Source organism: Erpetoichthys calabaricus, chromosome 9, assembly GCF_900747795.2.
Source record: "Erpetoichthys calabaricus chromosome 9, fErpCal1.3, whole genome shotgun sequence".
NCBI classification, from domain to species: Eukaryota; Metazoa; Chordata; class Cladistia; order Polypteriformes; family Polypteridae; genus Erpetoichthys; species Erpetoichthys calabaricus.
This window is the reverse complement of record NC_041402.2, coordinates 111,982,280-111,988,279: the sequence shown is the minus strand read 5'-3', so window position 1 is coordinate 111,988,279 and position 6,000 is coordinate 111,982,280. Positions and strand designations below refer to the sequence as shown.

The 6,000-nt window shown below is 44.8% G+C and overlaps 1 protein-coding gene across 1 annotated transcript in view; it reads right to left on the bottom strand.

Annotated features, from left to right (window-relative positions):
* Positions 1-6,000, bottom strand: part of LOC114657618 (uncharacterized) — a 55,798-nt gene that overhangs the window by 39,930 nt on the left and 9,868 nt on the right. The gene's annotated exons all lie outside the window — the stretch shown is intronic.

The window sequence follows — 6,000 nt, the reverse complement described above, 5'->3', positions numbered from 1 at the left end:
ATTCTGGGCTCATCAGGCGTACACACTCTCTGCATCCCCTCTTGAGAATCGAATATCGTCAGCGCCAGAGTTGAAGCCCCTAACGTTGCGGTGAGCAAGTCGGCTAACATCCGCCATGTGCCGTCTTTCAGTTGCGAGAAGCAGATCATAGAATGGTTGAAACTGTTGCCCCTAACGTTGTGCTACGACGTGTGGTTCATTTATACCTCGTGTCTTCTCATTAAACTTTTATCTCGCGAATATGTTATTGCAATCCGCAGCGGGAGCGTTTCTATAAACTTAATTTAAACCGTGCTTTGTTTCCCTTATGAACATGCTTGTATGCTTCACTCGCTCCCTTCTCAATTGTTTAATGAATTTTTTGTTCTTCGCTGTTTGCGGCTCCTCCTTCATTTGTCCCTACTGCGTTCACAGTCTTTTCACGTGATTACGTGGGAGGCGTGATGACATGACACTCAACTCCTCCTCCCACGGCCATCGAGCTGCCGTCCATTACAGTATATTGTGAAAAAGAGGTTCCAGTTATGACCATTACGCGTTGAATTTCGAAATGAAACCTGGCCTAACTTTTGTAAGTAAGCTGTAAGGAATGAGCCTGCCAAATTTCAGCCTTCCACCTACACGGGAAGTTGGAGAATTAGTGATGAGTGAGTCAGTCAGTTAGTGAGTGAGTGAATCAGTCAGTGAGGGCTTTGCCTTTTATTATTATAGATAAATTGAGAGTCTGCGGTGGGCTGGCGCCCTGCCCGGGGTTTGTTTCCTGCCTTGCACCCTGTGTTGGCTGGGATTGGCTCCAGCAGACCCTTGTGACCCTGTAGTTAGGATATAGCGGGTTGGATAATAGATGGATGGAATAAATTGAGAGTTCCAGAGTGTGCAGGCTCTGAAAGAGTGCAGGTGCACATGTTAGTGTACACATGCAACTCTGAGATTGATTGGGGTGCTTGGCTCTTTCATGTGGAAATGTGAGTGAGTCAGTCATATGTCTCATTCACACCTCGGAGTAAATGAAGTATAGCACCTGCACCCAGTCAGGGCTATATAGTTAGCCTGCAAGGTAAGGAGGGACATCAGATCAAAAAGAAGATTAGAAAGAAACAAGGAGTGAACAGAGGTTAAGGAAGGAGGAAGAGGCCTGATGGTGAGGAGCCTGTGTCGTAAAGAGTGGAGGTAGGTGGTCATGAGTGCACCAGGGGAGAAAGTGGCAAGCTTGTGCTTGAGTATGGGGCTGGAGAAGGGACTCTTCCACTGAGAAATGCAGAGGAGTAAGAGTGGCCCTGTTATACGGCATCTCCCTTTTTGATGCTGGCAGACTGGCTGAGGGAGATGTGAGTGAGGTTTTGCGGAGAGTTTTAAGGACACCAATGGACTGGTGGTAGGAACCAGAACCTGGGATTAATTGGACGACTACAGCTGTCGGCGGGTAATGCTTTCCAGATGAAGCCACATGACCCCACTTACATGGGGCTCAATGTCCAACTGAAGAGGACTGCATTTACACATTTGACATAAATGACACACGTTTGACATAAACAGCAACCCCTCCTCATTTTATGCTCTGTCTATCCTTTCTAAAAAATGTGTATCTCTCTATGTTATGTTCATCCCCATCTTTGTTGTTTAACCAGGTTTCTGCTATTGCAACAATGTCATAATTATCCTCCTCTACATACAACTCTTGCCCTGGGTATGATGTTAAACTGCATCCGACTCTCCAATTATCATAAAAAACAACTTCACACAGCTCTGAGACAACAGACAGGACTCCTTTTTGCTCTTCGACAGAGTCGCTCTGCTGCAGCTGCCCATAGGAAGGCTACTCACATTGTTGAAGGGGATGGGGGAAAGTCCTTCGGGAGTCTAATCCCCGGAAGAGTCAGAACTGTCGGAGAGCCAATAGGGTCAGGTCTGTTGGGGACAGGAACTGGTGTGGTGCTGAGGCATCACCCTCTGCACGGCAGCACTCTGTTCCCATTTTGAGGTGGCCCATCTGGGCAGGTTTGTGGAACGTCTTGTCTCTCTGGCATGATGATCATCTTCTTCTGCTGTCAGAGGAGTTTTGTAAACTCTACATTTCAGGGTGACACTCTCTGAGGTACACAAACCTGGGACTGGCCAGAACTCAGTAGGTGGGTACACCTTTTATTTGTCTGGTTGCTCTGATCACTGTCATATTCAGGGAGTAGCTGTTGCTGTGGAGGATTGGCTTTTTCCAATGGTGTCTGATGTCACTCCTTTCAATGAGAGTATTATGAGACTCAGATTATGGCAATCTCTGGGTGCCTTGTCAGTTGTGTCAGTGTATGCTCCGACTTCGGTGAGTGATGTCTTGGTGAGGGAGACATTTTATTCTCAGCTTCATACAAGGTAACACTCCTCTGGTCATGGGTGACTTTAATGCGACCAGTGGCACTGACAGGGCTGGATATGAGGATTGTGTCGGTCACTATGGCTCTGGCCACTGTGATGAAAGTGGCTCCATGTTCCTTGACTGGGGAAAGGGTCAGGGGCTGTGAATCACTGGATCCTGGTTCAACGAAACAGCAGGGCTTACATAGCATACCAGGGTATCATACAAAGTTCTGTTTGTGATTATGTTTTGTGATGGACTTTATTGGAAAAACATGTATATGTTACTTGTATAAACGCCACATCAAATGTTGTTTACCAATATTTATTTACTTATCTTCCTACAGCGTAAAGTCACAAGTAGACTGCCACAAGTAGACGATACCTTGGCTCTGTAAGCCATGATGTTTCATTGAAGGACACGTGTTGGGCAGACTGACTGGAAGGACGATGCCTGACCTCTTGCTGCATTCAACCGGTGCCATCTTTCGCCTTTACGCCTGGTGCAGCTGTGTTGATCTTATGTGTGAGTGGACATTTCTTGCAGGGAGGACTTCTGTTCTCTTTATCCAATGTAGAACCCTCATCCTAATCTGAGTTCACCTCTGCTATAGCACATCTTTATTTGAAAACAGCAGTGTCAGATTGGGGGGAGGGTGAACATGACTGAGAGAATAAAACTGAAAAATCAAATGTATGTTTTTATTGCACAATAGTAACAATAAGAGCAGCTCACTACTCAAAACTGTGATTCTGAGAAGCGCTCAGAATCAAACCCGTGACCTCTTGATTATGAGTCAGACGCTGTTAACGCTGCACCACTCACGCGGTCATGGCAGCATCGTACCCTAAAAAGATTTCTTTTTCTTCGGTTATATTCTTGAATGAAAGCACACTTGTTTTGTTATACATGTACCTTTTGTGAAAGTGTTTATTTGATATTTGGACTTCTGTCTTCACACATTATACACTTCATGTCAAAATTTTGTTGTTAGTACTATAACACTATAACTTTCTGTTTTAGCTACACAGATCATTGTAGACACGGAACACACATGCAATGTATGTGTTCCAAATAACAATATACTGTATTATTTACCCTATACAACTCCAGGCACCTCACACCCAGATAAACAAGACTTGAGCTGGGAGAATTTTTTGCATGAGTTGAGCTGCGGTGGTGGGGAGGGATGTGATAGCAGGCTGCTTGCTGCTTGTGCTGATTGACACATTTGCAAAACAAAAGATGCTAAAGGAGTGGTGCGAAAAAATTTAAGGTTGCTCGGGATAACAAATTTTTTCGTTGGCTTCAGGGATTCTACTGTTAATGACCTCTTGGGCACAGCCATCAGCAGTGTGTCTGTCATTGGAGACAGTGTTGACCTTGTTGAGAGGTTTACTTACCTTAGCAGCAACACTCACGTGTCTGGTGACTCTTCCTATGAAATCAGTAGACAAATTGGGAGAGCATATGGGGTCGCTGGAAAGGGGTATGTGGCAGTCCCAATATCTTTGTAAAGGGACGAAGGTCCAAGTCTTTAGAGCCCTGGTGCTGCCTGTCTTGCTATATGGTTCAAAGACATGGATGCTGTCCAGTGACCTGAGACGAAGACGAGTCCTTCGGTATTGTGTCTCTTTGCAGAATCCTTGGGTACCACTGGTTTGACTTTGTGTCAAACAAGTGGTTGCTCGTGGAGTCCCAAATTAGGCACATTACCTGCATTGTAAGGGAGAGTCAGTTATAGCACTGCGGCCATGTGGCACCAATTCCCTGAGTGGGATCTGGTTCACAGGATCCTCACTGTTGAGGACCCGAACGACTGGACCAGGCCAAGGGGACGCCCACATAACACTTGGATGCGGTAGATAGAGGGTGGCACTGGACCTTGTGTATGCTTGGGGGGTTGTAAACCAGGATCCCGAGCTGTTTCGTCGTGTGGTGGGTGCAGCAACACTCTGTTCCAGTGCATGCTCCCCAACCAGACCTGACCTATCCTGACATACAACTACAACTCACTTGTTTAATTTGTGATACTTCTAGCTTTAAAACAAGCTATTTTTAATGTGTTACTCATTTTACTTTTGTATTTAAATGGGTTAGAATTTACATTACTATGCATTTTATATTTTTAAAGTATTGTTTGTTCCTTCATGTACAGTTTTAAACCTGGTCTGTCCCAAACTCTCCGTGCCCCCCAGTCCCTAGTTTAAAAAAATCGTTGACTAACCTACACATATGCTTGCCCAACACATTGGCGCCCCTCAGGTTCTGATGTATGTTCCAATATGGACAATGACTACTAGATCCACCCCTGCTTTGGCCAAAAAATGGGAGCCGATCTTCGTGGCGGAAGAATGCCGCCTGCTCTGCAGAGCCGGGTCCGTAAAAGGTGAAAGGGGCGGACGCATAGCCGATTAGCCACGTGGTTGCAGGAAGGTAAACAGAGAGCCCTTAAAGCGGCGGCGGGACAGAAGCAGGCAGGCAGACACAACGATTCAATCAACAACAATGAAATATATACATATAATAAATAGAAATCAATCAAATAACTATACAGTAATCCCTCTTCCATCGCGGGGGTTGCGTTCCAGAGCCACCCGCGAAATAAGAAAATCCGCGAAGTAGAAACCATATGTTTATATGGTTATTTTTATATTGTCATGCTTGGGTCACAGATTTGCGCAGAAACACAGGAGGTTGTAGAGAGACAGGAACGTTATTCAAACACTGCAAACAAACATTTGTCTCTTTTTCAAAAGTTTAAACTGTGCTCCATGACAAGACAGAGATGACAGTTCTGTCTCACAATTAAAAGAATGCAAACATATCTTCCTTTTCAAAGGAGTGCGCGTCAGGAGAGAGAGAGAGAGAGAGAGAACAGAGCAAGCAGTCAAAAATCAATAGGGCTGTTTGGCTTTTAAGTATGCGAAGCACCACCGGTACAAAGCTGTTGAAGGCGGCAGCTCACACCCCCTCCGTCAGGAGCAGGGATAGAGAGAGAGAGAGAGAGAGACAGAGAAAAACAAACTGAAAAATCAATACGTGCCCTTTGAGCTTTTAAGTATGCGAAGCACCGTGCAGCATGTCTCTTCACGAAGCAGCTGCACACAGAAGGTAGCAACGTGACATAATCTTTCAGCATTTTTTAGACGAGCGTCCGTATTGTCTAGGTGTGCGAACAGCCCCCCTGCTCACACCCCCTACGTCAGGATCAGAGAAAGTCAGCGCAAGAGAGACAGAGAAAAGTAAGCCGGGTAGCTTCTCTGCCATCTGCCAATAGCGTCCCTTGTATGAAATCAACTGGGCAAACCAACTGAGGAAGCATGTACCAGAAATTAAAAGACCCATTGTCCTCAGAAATCCTCAAACCAGCAAAAAATCTGCGATATATATTTAAATATGCTTACATATAAAATCCGCGATTGAGTGAAGCCGCGAAAGGCGAAGCGCGATATAGCGAGGGATCACTGTATACAATAAATATAACATGAAATAAGTATATACATACAATAAATAAAAGTCAAACAACAATCCAAGGAACTATATACAAACAAACAAATAAATATCAAACAATTTTTGCAATAAAAAAAATAACTACCATAACCAGTAGATGAAGCCCAAAATTAAAAAAGAAAATTGAGAGGAGGAGG